Below are 15,012 nucleotides of genomic sequence, written 5' to 3' on the forward strand. Positions count from 1 at the left end.
AAGAAAAGAAAGAGAAAGAAGGAAACTGGGAGAACAAAGTGTTCTTCACACAATTCCTGCTTTGTGCAATATCAGAGACCTCCCCCAAAGAAAGAAAACCTAAAACCTTCTCCCTACCTGAATGGGAAAAACAAAGAGAAGAAAAAACATTACAAACTTAATGTCTCAAAAAAAAATTACCCTAGTACATCTCCATTATTGTCTTATTTGTACAAACTATAAAAATTCAAAGAGCACTTTGACTCCATGATCTAACACATGTTATTTATCCAGATTCTTTTTGGTTACAAGTGATAAGAAAAAAACTAGCTGAGACGCAAAGAGATTTTATTGCTTGTATAACTTAAAAGGGTAGATGTGGCTCTGGGCTCAATTTTATAAATAATTCGGACATTGTCACCAAATCTTGGTTTGCCTCCATCTCAATAAATGGGCTTCTCAGGCTACATGTAATGGCAAGACAGCGGGAGACTGGAACTTGCTTCTAGGTTCAAATATGAAGGAGAGCCTCTTTCCCAGGAGCCCCTCTTCAGGCTCCTTGCGATCCACCAGCTATGATTTGCATCCCTGAACCAGTCACTAAGGCTGAGAGATGAAGAGCTGGTGACTGACCTCACGCCAGGTCCTGCTCCACCTGGGAGCTGAGGCACCCTCCCCAAGCACACGGTGGAAGCAAGGAGGAAGGCTTGCCAAAAGAAACTTGAAAAATGAACAAATGGATGCTGAGAAGGCAGAGGATGTTCACCATAATAGACTTTGAAAAGCCCTCACTCAGCAACCTGTTTTGCACAGCTGCTTACGAGAGGCTCAACAATTTTGAAGTGGTGCAAACCGACAACCACCACCCGCCCTGCATCACCGACAATTTCTAGTTGTGTAATCCACCGGGGCCAGTGCAAAATGAAAATGTGAGGGGTCTTGTTCAAAAGGTGGCAGGGGGCCGGGGAATGCTGTTAAAGGTACTGAAATATAAAGCTTTCCCTTTATTCTGAGGACTCTTAACTGATCATGGTATCTTTCATTCGCTATGTACTATCCTAAGGAAAACCTCAATTTTACATTGTGAGCATGAATTTTACTGCTTATCTTTACTTTATGCAATGCCAGTTTAAATGCAAATATAAGAGCATTTAACTCCTCTCCAGAATTACCAAAATTACACAATTTGTATTTTGTAGCTCACTTGTGCACATGCATCTCATTCCTACTGGAACAGTCGAAACGCGGCACGAAGCTAGCTCAACTGTCTGTGTCTAATTTTTTGAGACCTGAGCATTCGTCTAACATGGTCTACCTTCGGCTACTGATGAGTAAGTAAGACTGGAAAGAAAAGGAGCTCTGGAGTGCCCCTCCCTTTCTTGTTCCTTCCAATGCACCATTTTCAGCATAAACAGTTGGCTTATGCAAGGAAGCAAGAAAAGATATAATAGGGGCCCTTGGTCATTTGTGTTTCTTCGAACAATATTGCCTTCTTTCTGCCTTCAAAGAAGGCTCTGGTTCCAATAGGATCATCAGCCTCCCAAGGCTATCCATGTCCCTGCTTATTCTGTCATAGATGTAAGGTACTTATCTTGTACTCCTTTGGAGTCTTGCTGACTCCCATGTGGAGTAGGTCTGCTGGAAGTCTGTGCTCATGGGTATCACAACAACGGTGTGCAAATGAGGCAGATAGGAACTGCAGCAGACACACACACGTGTCTCCTCTACTCGTGCAAACATGCTGTTACCCCATCAGTCTTCACTTACAAAACACAAAGTTGTTAAGAGTTTCGAGGTGGTGACAGCAGGGCATTTAACCAAGTGCAGGGCCCCTCTGAGAACACAACCTCAGAGGGACAACTGTCCGTGAAGCCGGCCCTGACTTCAGGAGACACAGCAGCCCTCACGCAGACACAGACATTCTCTGTGTTTTTCCAGATATTTCAACCCCATCATCACCACCCAAAACAACAGACTCACAAAGTAGTAGGTTAAAATAGGTTGACCAATAGACAGGAAAATAAAAGCTCTATCAAAGCCAATGCTAAACCCTACAACATTGCCTATTTGGCTAATTATATGTTGTTCTGCTTCCTAATCCTCCTCTTAACATTCATCATCACTGAGATGGTACAGATCGAGCTGTGCCAAATGTTTGTTTCTCATGGGTAAATGTCCAGAAACAAATCAAGCTACTCTGTGTACTTTTGCTAAAGAAGTTTTGCTAAAGGAGACCGGGCTCATGAATCAAGGCCGCAGGGATCTATCACTGACAGGTCATCCACAAAAGAAATGACTCATGTGGAGTGCATTTGGAACAAATTAGTTTTTACTTATAAAGTACCTCTGTAGCTCTTGCTCAGTGCCAGCAACTGTTCTAAACATTTCACAAGTTTATTAATCCCCAGGAAAATTCTAAAAGGTAAGAAAACCATTACTGTACCCATCATCTAGGTGGTCAAACTAAAGTACAGAGAGATTTATTAACACTCGGCAACACAGCTGGTCACCATTTGTCAAGAGGCAATTGCGGTGGTCAGAAAGTCCAACTTCTCAGAGAATCGATTAGGACTACTTTTCTCACCAGGCATAACACAACCCACCCAAAAGAAGTAAACCTTTACTTAGCTTGTCTGAAACCAAACGTTCCTCTGCCCACTGGCTGCCAGCCCTGACTACATCTTGTAATAACCTGGACAGCTCTTAAATATCAAGATGCCCTGGCCTCAGCCCAAACCAATGACTCAGAACCTCTTGGATGAGAGCAGTCATCAGTGCTCTGTAAAGCTGCCACTACTGAGACCCACAGGGCTCTGGCCCACTCTTCCTGATACAGTGGTGAATGTCTGGCCACCATCGAGAGAAAGAGCTGCCATTTGGAAATGACTTATATTTTAATAGACCTGTCCACCTCCTCTTCTTCTTTAAGAAAATACTTTTTGCATCAAAAATCATTCTGACCCTAATGCTGGCAAAATCTGAGGCAAGAGTCCAAACTAAGATACACATCTCAGAAGTCTTAATATTTCAGTTATAAGCTAACGTCACAAGTTGTTAAATATCTATCCTCCCAGTATGACAAATATACCCACCCACTCACCAAATGGAAAGAAAACAAAACACCTGTAAAGCAACAGTTTCTCCACACCATTGCAGATAGAACAGATTTGAAGGAAGTTTCATTTTCTGCCGAAGACTGCAATTTGCTCTGGAGCAAGAGTGGGGATAGAAAGATGGATTATGAAGAACTTCTCCCACCCTCACTGGGTAGCCTCCTGGTTTTTGCATCTAATCACACTCCCTAGGAGCCAGGGCTGTAAGTACTGTGATTATCCCCACTTTGCACATGAGAAACAGGCTGGTAAAGGTGAAGAACTCCCAAGACTCTGCACCCACCAGATAGGGCCAGGACTTGAAATGAGCGCTAATTCCAAAACCCATGTTTTTAAGCAATTCATTACATCTTCTCCCCTCTGGTTGTCTAAATTACACCCCTCTTTCATGGGTCTCTGCAAAACCCAGCTACCCGGGCCAAACTGGACCAAGCCCCTCACTGACCGTGATCTATCCAGCCCTGAACTCATGTTATCTCCGACAACAACCACACTAGCGTGTGAGTACTCAGAAACTCTGGGACCAGCCTCACAGATGGTTTCAAAAGAAATCAATTTCCAGATTCTCCGAGTTCATCTGTGCTCTTTCTAAATCCAATCTGAGCACATTCCTGGTGCCTAGAGGTGCTTGGAGCTCCCTGCTCGCTCTCCCCACTACCAGTTCCCTAATTACCCCTTCCTACTCTACAGAAGCCCATCTCTTCTCACCCGCAATCTCACCTCCGTGCACTGTCCCCAAGTCCAAACACTACTGGGACACCACACAAAGGACCAGCAGAAAAGGAAGTTTTCAGAAAACAAAGGATCCTAACGCTGGGGACAGAGCCCTCCACAAGCCCAGTGCCTTCCAATTCTTTGCTTATGATAATATTACAGCAGGACCTAATTGAGTTGTCAGCTCACAGATCATTAAAAATATTTTTTCTGACAAATCACCATGTGATTTTGGGCACATAACTCAAGAGTTTAAATAACGGAGTGACACTGCTGTAACAAAATTCTTTTATTTCCATTAATTTATTCATGTGTGAACAAGGTTTCTCAGAACTTACATTTATAAAAAATGAAAAATAAGACCAGAATTAATGCTAAACCCTGCATCATTATAAGAACAGAATTAATGCTGAACCCTGCATCATTATGGTAATAAGTGATTTCCTCCTTCTGAACAGCCCTATCTATCTTATTAAGAGATACAGTCCAATAAAATGTTACTTCTTATGCTCAATAATTACTTCTCATATTTTATAAGAATTTATTTTATGTGGACCAATTATATTAATAATAACTAAATTGCAAATTCAACCTAGAAGAATTTTTTTTAAGCCCTAAAAGCCTTATGGTGCCCACTCTGGCCAGGAAGCCATATTTTGGCTTTGATGTTTCTACGTTTGCTTACAGAGAACTATGATTAAATGGTCAATGAAAGTTTTTAAAGCACAAAAATATATGTCATTAGAATAAAATTCTCTGTGGAAATTAAAAAAAAAGAAATTATAAACTTGAGAAAAAGGAGACAACGTAAAACTCACTGAAGAATTCTTTTTCATCCATGCTTAAATGAATAATGGTGGGTATTCCACTTGTTACGGGATTTAGATTCTACTGGATATAACTTTTTAAGATATGTAAACTTTCTATTGTAAAACATCAATATTCATAATATGCCAAAAGTAATATTCTCTGCAAATACTAAAACTTACAAAGAAAAATATGAATGTCAACCTCAAAATGTATAAAGGGAATTCACAATTTTTCAAAATACTTTTGGGGAGGTATACACGCAAAAGAACTATGGAAGCTGTTAGCCTGTGTCATTCACCAGTTCCCACCACTGTGGGATGTGTCTTGGTTTTGATGTATTTCTGTGTCTTCATCCCCACTATAGAAGAAAGCTAAGCCCAGACTCCAATAGCTCTCCATCCACCCCCTTATAACTCAAGAATAAAGACCTGAATGGAAATCCCACACCTGGGGATCCCTGGGTGGCTCAGCAGTTTAGCCCCTGCCTTTGGCCCAGGGCATGGTCCTGGAGTCCCAGGATCGAGTCCCATGTCAGGCTCCCTGCATGGAGCCTGCTTCTCTCTCTCTCTCTCTCTCTCTCTCTCTCATGAATAAATAAATAAAATCTTAAAAAAAAAAAAAAAAAGGAAATCCCACACCTGCCAGCTCTGGGGCACGTGCTCCACAGCCATCAGTGCCCCCTCTGGGTCTTAATTTTCTCATCTATAAAAAGGTTCAAGACCATACACCTACTGTATCTATGTTACAGAATTCTTATGAGGCTCAAGTGGAATAATCTTTCCTCCTAGTTTTAACTCCAATTTTTGAAAGATTACCTTGCAGCCTGTTTGCTTGCTCTGAGCTCACAAACACCACCTCCCAAAAAGAATAAAAAATGTTCCCCACAAGAAAAAAATCAATGTCCCTAACCACCACCACCCCTAAACAAGTGAACCTGTTCCATCTTCCTCATTCAATGAACCAAATATGCCCTAAAATTTCTTCACAAAACCCACAGCTCTCTAAGTCACCAGCAATTGATCTTCAAGGCCACTTTCCCTCTGATGTATTTGATTATTGACTGTAGAGCGTTGGGTGTATGGATCATGGAGCTTTTGATGGCACTTCCCTCCCAGGAACTCAGAGGTCTCGGTAGACCCCCTGTGGTAGGGAGTCACACTTACTCCAGCATTTGTCTGGAGAGTTAGGAAGGTATGTGTGTGGGAGGAGAACTACAGGGTCTATGTCCCAATCCCTCCCCTCCAAAAGAGAAGCCAGAAAATGTCTCTGCATGGTTGCACTCTCTGCAGGGTCTCTGTTCCATTAGTGACATCCTCTGCAGAGCCTGCCGGTGCTGTTTCAGAACTGCTGTCATTTGGTTTGCTTCAAGTATTTAAGTAGGAGAGGGGTCCCTAGGTGGCTCAGTCATTTATGTGTCTGCCTTCGGCTCAGGTCCTGATCCCAGGGTCCTAGGATCAAGCCCCTTGTCAGGCTCTTAGGAAGCCTGCTTCTGCCTCTTCACTACCTGCTATTCCCCTGCTTGTGCACATTCTTTCTCTCTCTCTCTCTTTCTCAAATAAATAAAATATTTTTTAATTTAAGTAGGAAAGAATCCACTACTCTGCCAGCTGCTTCTGTGTGCAAGAAGCTTATTATATTAATAAAAAGACCCTCTCATCCTGGGAAGCCCTGGGAAGGTGGACAAGAGAAGCAGAGTGACCCAATAAATCAGCCAGGGAAAGAGTCTTGGCAATTGCTCTCATTCACCCGGAGAATGAAGACACACCAACCTGAGTCCCAGAGAGGTAAAGCCACTACAGTGCTAATCCTCAAGCCCACAGCTGTCATCCGTGGTAAGAGTCAATACAGTCTTAGGCTTGAAAACCAAATCTGCCACATTTCAGTATAACTCCACTTCTCCCTCCTGATAGTGAAAAACAAGGCCAAGCCATCCCTTCCCACATGTTCTCACTATCTCTGCAGACATACCCACTCACACAAGAGTCCAGAAGGACTGACACGCTGGGCTCTACTGGGCTCGGCGTCTTAGTTCTAATCAATATAAACGCCCCAGGATGGAGGGCAATGAAGAGCCCTCCAGAACCCACTGGAAAGCTACCAGCCCTTGTTAGGCAGAAGCAACATTGCTGGTTACACTGCAGCAAGTCATCTTTGATACTCAGACCATGAGCCTCCCAAGGCCACTGCCTCAGTTGGCACAGAAGAAATTCAAGGGTTCCTATGCTGGAGGGTATTGGCTTCTCCATATCAGGCACTGATCTCAGTGCCCAAGACAAAGCAGTGCGCCACAGACAAAAACTCTATTGGGGGACAGATAATAAACAACAGAAAAAAATAATAAAATATATTCTACATCCAATAGTAAAAGAGACAAAAAAGAGAAGGGTCTGAGTAAGGAATGTGTGTATTGCAATCTGAGATAGTGAGGGCAGGTCACTTCACTGAGAAGGTGACCTACAAGTTCAGTCTTGAAGGAAATGAGGAAAGGAGCCATGCAGTGATCCAGGAAAAGAGCAATCTGGACAGGAAGAACAGCAAGTGTGAAGGTTCCAAATTAAAACCTTTCATGCATATCTTGGTCACAGATCTTTTTTTTAAGATTTTATTTATTCATTCATGAGAGAGAAAGAGGCAGAGACACAGGCAGAGGGAGAAGCAGGCTCCATGCAGGGAGCCCGACACGGGACTTGATCCCAAGTCTCCAGGATCACACCCTGGGCTGAAGGCAGCGCTAAACCTCTGAGCCCCCCGGGCTGCCCGGTCACAAATCTTAGCATAGCATCATCAATTAAGTCCATATTCCTTTCTCAAGTTCTATAAAGAACTTATTTGTTGTTTAGCAAGAAGATAAGGTGTTATGGTCACCACTCCAATGGCAGACGTTCACCCTCCAACTAAGGAATGCATACCTGATGCTCTGTGTTCAAGCCTTTCCACTGGTCTAGTAACTTTTCATTTTGAAGCCAAATCATGGTGTGATTGTTTTGAAGACATCTTTAACTGGCAACTAGACCTATGGTAACAACAATGCTCATCAATCAATTGAGAACTATATTAGCAGTTAAGACCAAGTTCACACATGTTCAGATAATGACAACCATATCATATCTGTTGTCTGGCTGAGAGCAATCTTAAATCACCTGTTCAAGACTGCTTGAAGTTTTCAGAGATTTTGAAATGTGATATGAATAATTAACAATGTGACTGAATAAAAGATTAATATACAAAAGCTAGCTCTGTTCTCAAAACCAAAACCTGAAAGCAACCCAAATAATTGGCCACCAACTGGACAATGGATGAGTAAACTACGATGTATTCATATCAGGAGATAGTAGATGAAAGTAAAAATCTATCCATTGCAGCAACATGAAGTAATATGCACAAAGTACGGCATAAGTAGATTTTAAAAAGTCCAAAAAGATTGCATAAGGCATGATACCCTTTTTACAAAGTTAATAACTACTAAAATTAAAAATATACTCTTGAGAATACATATAAATACAACAAAATTGCATAAGAAGAAGAAAAGGAAGGAATTACAAGTAAAACAAGACTCAAGGAGATGGTTACCTTGGGTGGAGGAAGACAAAGGGGTTGGTTGATGTGGGACCATACGGTTAAATGAGGCCCTTGTCTTATCCTCTGGGTCAACAAATACATATTTAAGATACAAGAGCACGTACCACCTTGTTAATCTTTACAGCCACCATAGTGCCTGTCTTTGTCTCCAACAAGAGCAATGGTGGCAGTAAGAAAAATGAGGCAAAAGCCAGATTCTTTAGGACAAAGATTAGAGAAAAACAAAACAAAATAAACAAGAGAAAACCGAACACCTTCTCCAAAGGAGACATTCTAAACAGCTTCCTACAGCAGAGCTACTCGCACTTTAGAAAGACTTATGGGACAACCACCGTTAACAGAGGACAATCTCAGGCTCAGGATCTCTTGCCTTGTTGGCATAGAAGGCATCCAAGTACAACCTCCCCTAGTCATGGAAAGAGGCAACATTCTCTTCCCCGTGGAGTTCTGCTAATTCTTTCATACAAATACAAAGACAGGAAAAAGTATTTCCACTGGAGCTGACTCACTATGAAAAAAAAATGAGATTCTTTTCTAATTAAGTGACTGTAAGAGATGCTTCCTCTGAAACCTATTGCTTGCTCAGCCAGTACTAGCTTTCAATGAGTGCAGCTGCACAGAAAAAAAAAATTAAAACATTGAAATGTCACAAAAGAAAGTCATCCCATTTATAAAATGACAAGGCTTTGGGGGGAGAATTTCCATCAAAACTAAAGCTAAGATATCATATCCCTCAGGATACAGGCATCCTCAAGTTGGGTGATTTTAAGAAGTATTAAAAAAGACTCATGTTCAAAGGTTAGGGAAATTACAAGGGATAGGAAATGCTCCGGCTCTAAAGGGAATACACAGACACACCTTTAGGCCTGAAAGAACGTGAGGAAAAGACAGTTCTCACAATGTGGAAGGTGGCCTCCATGTGGAGAGGGCTGTCTGATGCCACTTGGAGTCATATTCTTTAGCCAGAAAATGCAGCCATCCCAAGTCAAACCTGCAGGCAATGAGCCAGGGGAACAGCCACTCTGACCTCATTCCTCGCTCTATCCCTCCCTCCAGTTTTCTGCTGCGGATTCCCATCAGTCAAACCCAACCTGAAACCAGAGAGAAGGGAGCCCTTTGATGCAGATGTGCATTCAGAAATAGAAAGCAAGGGGGATATGGATGCAAAGGGGATCTGGAAGAGCAAATTAAAAATATCAAATACATACACTGGATGTTCTTCAGTATCTACCTATCTCAATCTCAGTTAGCTCGTCTATTTAACTGACTTCCTATTTGCTCATTTTCTCCAGCTGTTAACTCTGTCACTTGACGAGTGGAATCAAAATCCCAAAAGTTTAAGACAAAATACACAAAGATTATATTGGCCAGAGCTGTTATATTTGGGGGGGGTTGGAAATAGGGGACAACTGATCTACCCAGAGTAGGGAAAGGAATAGCAAGTTCAATTCTCATACATACACTGCATGAGTATTACCTCCCTCTAAAAATAATGGTTCTAACATTTGAGAAGTTGGAAATGTTTGGGACCTAATAGAAGCAAAAAATGAGGCCACCAAATAGGCCATAAGGTGGTTCTGCCTGTGTAAAAACAACCAATCTATGTTTAGAAGAAAATATACCAAAATGTTAGCATGTTCATCTTTCAGTGGTAGACTCTTTTGGGTATTTTTTATGCTTTACTTTATTTCTCAAATGTCTTTTAAAAGCACCTAGTACTTTCAGGAGAACAACAAAAAGTACTGATGGAAAAAAACAGCCAGGGCAGGAAGGGTGGGGGGAATAGAGGGGGTGCTGATGATTCATTTTGGCCTCTGGATTTTCTGATGTGTCTATTCTAACTAAGTAACTTGGACAGCATCGGCTCCTAAGGGCACACAGTGAAGGCACAGTGGTCTCCCCTTTCTCCACCATCGCTCTGGATGTTTCTCCATCATCCATGACACAGAGGCCAGAGAAGTAGCAAAGGCACTGGTCTCCAGGCTTCTGTCAACTATCTCCCTGCACCTTCTCTTCCCGTGAAAGCCACAACCAGCACAATGGGCCCTCTCTCCCAGCACTCACCTCCAAACTATGCCCCCCTCACAAAACCCAACTCTGACCTTCCTCACTCAAGAAACCCTTCCCTTCCACCCAACTAGATAAAATCTCAGTGTGAGAAAGTATGTGTCTAAATGCCTAGCCCTCGTTCTGACAGATGCTGAATGATAATTTCCTTCTCTTCTCCTCGGTGTTTTTAAATTAACAAACACTTGATTAAATAAACAAAATAATTTCTTTGCAAATGCCAGCCTGGCAAATGTCTCTCTGGCTGATATCTTTTTTTTTTTTTTTTTTAACAATCCTTCCCTAGTTTGCCCCTGTAACATCCATAGCTCATTCTACTTCCTCTCCCCCCCCCCACCCCACGCCGCCCCTCAATTTCTAGGACTTGTTCATAATTCAGAGGTCAGCACCAGAGCTGAATCTGTTCAACAGTCATTAAGCAAAGTGCACGAGTTAAACCAAAGCACTGCTGGATAACACAGCTGTTTCTACAGCTGAACAGAGGGCAGCTTTTATTAAATTATGCAGCCAATGTTCCTTTTATTTCCTCAATGAGAATGTGGTTCCTAAATGGTTACATGGATTAATCAGTTAATTTCAACAATCTATAGCCTCCAGGTAATTGCACCGCATTGTGTAGAGTGGACTGAGCATTTAAGATTTTGAAAGGACAGCGATTTGTTTTTTGAGTCCAGGACTTTCCATGGGTCAGAGCATTTGTACCTGCTCAGCCCTTTGGGGACCTCCTCTTACTCAGGCTGGATTACTACTCCCTTGGGATGTAACTTCACAATGTTCCTCTCTGCAGAGTTCCAATTGTGTCTCCTAATCACAAGAGCTTCATGTGTTCCAGAAAAAAAATAAAATAGCTTCCCGTTTAGACTCACCTGAATCATAGCAAATGCACTTGAGGAGGGGGTGCTGATACCAGAGGCTTTTGGTGGTAGGCCCTTTTCTAGAAAGGTTTTACTTTAAACATCATATGTAAGCAGGGGGACAAGGCAATATGACCTGTGAGAATTCCTCTAAGGCTAAGAGTAGAGTCACCACCTGTGAGTCTGAAAATCACTTCTTTGGACCCACTATGGGCTGAGAGCCGCAGCAGATACAAGGATGAGTAAGACCTGACACCCACCCGCCTTCAAAGGGCTCGCAGTCTCCAAGGTACAGTGGTTGACAGTAAGTAGGCTCCTATCCATGTCTGGGTATAGAAACCCAAACAAGTCAGTGTGAAAATACCATGAAACAAACTAAAAAGATTTCAGTGGAAGCAGGCAGTCTGGCTCTGGGACCCTGGGAAAGTTCCTCAGCCTCTCTGTTTCTCTTTCATCTCCTAAAAAACAGGGATAATAATAGTACCTACCTTATAAGGAACGAACTAGGGATGGTGGAAGGGGAGGAAGGCGGGGAGGGGGGGGTGAATAGGTGACGGGCACTGAGGGGGGCACTTGACGGGATGAGCACTGGGTGTTATTCTGTATGTTGGCAAATTGAACACCAATAAAAAATAAATTTACTATTTTTTAAAAAAAAGGAATGAATGAGTTAATGTTTTCAAAGTGCTTAAACCAGTGCCTGGCTCAGGTTTAATTTTGTGTTCTACTTAATGACTGGCCTCCCAACTATTTCCAAGTCTGGAAGTTGATGGTGGGGGAGGATGAACTGCAGATGTTTCAGGAAAAAACTGCAGAGGAACTGGCAAAAAAAAAAAAAATCCCTGAGTTGTCTGGCAGTTGCAAAGAAATTTTTGTTTACTTAATCTTTACTTTTCTGTTTACTTAATATTTGAGGCACAATCTGAAAATAAAGATTTATCAAAGAATAAGTAGCTCAATTTAATGCATAAGATACAAATATTAACCACCACTAATATCCATAGTCTTCAAGAGAATTATCTTCATCATTAATATAGCTCCCACTTCAGGAATTCTCAGATCACAATTAATATCAAATCATTAAATATTATATCAAACTAGAGATGTGGCACTTGGGAGACGCAAGTATTAAGGAGTCCACTGCTGTCTCTTTACCTCATTCCCTGAACTTTTTCTTAACAACTGCCACAATTGTTATTATGTAACTACTTGTGATATTTTTAGTGTTCTCTTCCTTTGCCTCAATAGACTATAAATTCCATGTGGACAGGAGCCATGTCTGTTTTTTTAACTTTCACATCTCCTTTACCTAACATGATGCTTGCCACATACGGGACATTCAGTGGATATTTCTTGGCTGGCTGGGTGGGTGGGTGGATGGATGGATGGATGGATGGGTCGGTGGGTAGATGGACAGATGGGTGGATGGATGGATGGACAAGTGGATGGATGGACCAAGGGATGGACAAAAGATGAACACTTCTCAGGATCAACTGCCATATTAGCTTCAATTCTTTTTGTCAGTAAAACATTATAGCTTCAGCTAATGCTCCACTCCCTTCCCATCCCATTTCCCTGAGACAACTGCAGACCTGCGTGTCTATGTGTCTATGTGTCACCTCTGAGGAAGCTTGACATCGCTCATGTTTTAAACACAGCAAACTGATACTTGAGCTTTCTGTCTCAGAAAGAAATGAGAAAACATTGTGCTTTTATGTTTTTCTTTTACAAAAGTAGAGTGTGGTGTGACATTAGCTACTCTTCCTGTCTTCCCATTTTTTATCTTCTTTCTCATAGTTTGCAAAGCTATTTTGAGATAAAGAATATGTGACCACTTTATTTTTAAACACCGGCCCTTAAATCAAGGCTATTTCATGAAATCAGTTTCAAAATTCTTTGAACAAAATAATTCCAGTTTATGGATTTGCTTTAGTTTCAAGTTTTAGTCAAACCTCTATTTAACTCTTAAACTGTTTATGTTTTTATCCCCACTTGGCCTCCCATGAAGCTGGTTAACCTTGACCAATTCTCCTAACCCTTCTGTGCTAATGCTCCCTTGTGTAGCACTCAAGGTCCAGAAATGAAATAAAGGGCACACTCAAAGGAGACCATTAAAGAGAATGTAATGAACATCACTAAGAGAAACCAACAAGGGATAGGGAAATACCCCAGAGCTGGCAGCAGCAGAAAGCCATCCTCAGCCTGGACCATAAAAGATGAGGGAAAGTAGTTGGGCCAGAATCTGGTGATCCCAAAGATGGAGGGTAGGGCCACTTGCCAGGAGTTGAGGCTTCAGGCAGGGAGATCAGTCCATGCCCTCCTATGATATTATGGCTTGACCTTCCATCTCCTGATGGCTCCCACTGAACAAATCTAACTCAATCCAGAGGACAAAGGAGCACAAGTAAATCATCCTACCAGAGTAGTGTAGAATGGAGGATATGGAGGGGCACACAGAAAATCTAGCTCACCCCAACTGTAAAATTAGGATAATACTAGTACCTGTGTCATATAGCTATTTGGACTATAACATGAAAAAATATGTACAGTCTCTGGCTCAACATATTTGTATATGCCCAACAAATACTAGCTTATTGCATTGCATGATTATTAATTAGTCCATATAATCAATTTACCTCTGAAGCACTGAATAGGCATACTGATGTTTTCAAAAAACTACAGAAGTGAATTCTTTCTGAAAATCCATCTTACCATGGCCTAAGGGACTTACATTCATTTGTATGTCTACTGATTTATTTATAGATCTGTAGCAAGGAATTTGCCAGAGAAGTCCTTTCAAAACTGAATGTTTTCACCACACATAACTCAAGAGAAAATCTTCATTTTTTCTTATGGGTAAGTCTGTGCCTTGATGTAATATTCACGGCCTTGCAGGAAAAAAAAAAAAAACAGCCATCTCTTACAAAATGGAAATGATTTTTCTTCAAAGAACCTGCTGCCCCAAATTTGTTGAAACTGATTTAATATTTGGTTCGATATTTGTCCCAATGCCAGTTTAAAATCTGGTGAGAAGTTTCAGGCTGAACCATCTGGCCTGAGGAAGACAATGATGAAAGCTGTTTCAGTACAAAAGATTCCTGTATGCAGCTTCCCTAGATCCTCTCTCCTTGAAAGCCAATGACGAGCTTTTGAAGACCAAAAGCTCAAAGCTAAAATGCAAACTATAAGATTTTTATCAATATTATTAATATTAGAAGGTTTTCATTTCTTGTGATCAGTAATTTTGTACCAAGTACACCCAGAGATTTATGTAAGCCTGTGGTAACCCTAATTATAGAAATGTGAGCAATTTCATAGCCATAAGGCCCCAGGTGTACAGCTTTACTAACTCTCTACTCGTCCTTAGGCACACCAACTCCATTTTCTCCTACCTAGATCAGTAGCGAGAGTGCTTACTTCAAATTGTAGCTCAGCCACTTTTTTTTAAGATTTTTTTTTGATTGACTGATTGATTGATTGATTGATTGATTGATTGATTGATTGAGCAGGGAAATCAAGTACAAACCAGGGGACAGGCAAAGGGAGAGGAAAAACCTCAAGCAGACTCCCCACTGAGCATGCAGCCTGATGCGGGGCTCAATCTCACAACCCTGAAATCATGTCCTGATTTGAAAACAAAGAGCCAGACACTTAACTGAATGAGCTATCCAGGTGACTCTCTGCCACTTTTTAACCTTGAACAAATGATTTATCTTTTCTGGACCTGGGTTTCCTCATACATAAAATGGAAATAGTAACACCACATACTTCATGGCAGTGAAGATTAAATGAATTAATGAACACAAAACACTTAGCTCAGTGCCTGGCATTCATTACCGAACAAGTATTTGTTGAGCACCTGCTATGTCCTAAGTGTTGTTTTAGGCGCACAAAAC

General features: G+C 41.5%; 1 long non-coding RNA gene across 3 annotated transcripts in view; it reads left to right on the forward strand.

Annotated features, from left to right (window-relative positions):
* The window catches only part of LOC112674147 (uncharacterized), a 49,513-nt gene that overhangs the window by 23,246 nt on the left and 11,255 nt on the right, over nucleotides 1-15,012 (forward strand). For 2 of the 3 annotated variants that reach the window (XR_003145258.3, XR_007405580.1), the window contains exons 2-3: nucleotides 1,179-1,310; nucleotides 13,880-13,972. This is a non-coding gene — a long non-coding RNA (uncharacterized LOC112674147). The remainder of the gene's footprint in view (nucleotides 1-1,178; nucleotides 1,311-13,879; nucleotides 13,973-15,012) is intronic. The other variant, XR_003145256.3, reaches the window with a different exon arrangement.

The sequence above is a fragment of the Canis lupus genome, chromosome 24 (assembly GCF_003254725.2).
Source record: "Canis lupus dingo isolate Sandy chromosome 24, ASM325472v2, whole genome shotgun sequence".
NCBI classification, from domain to species: domain Eukaryota; kingdom Metazoa; phylum Chordata; class Mammalia; order Carnivora; family Canidae; genus Canis; species Canis lupus.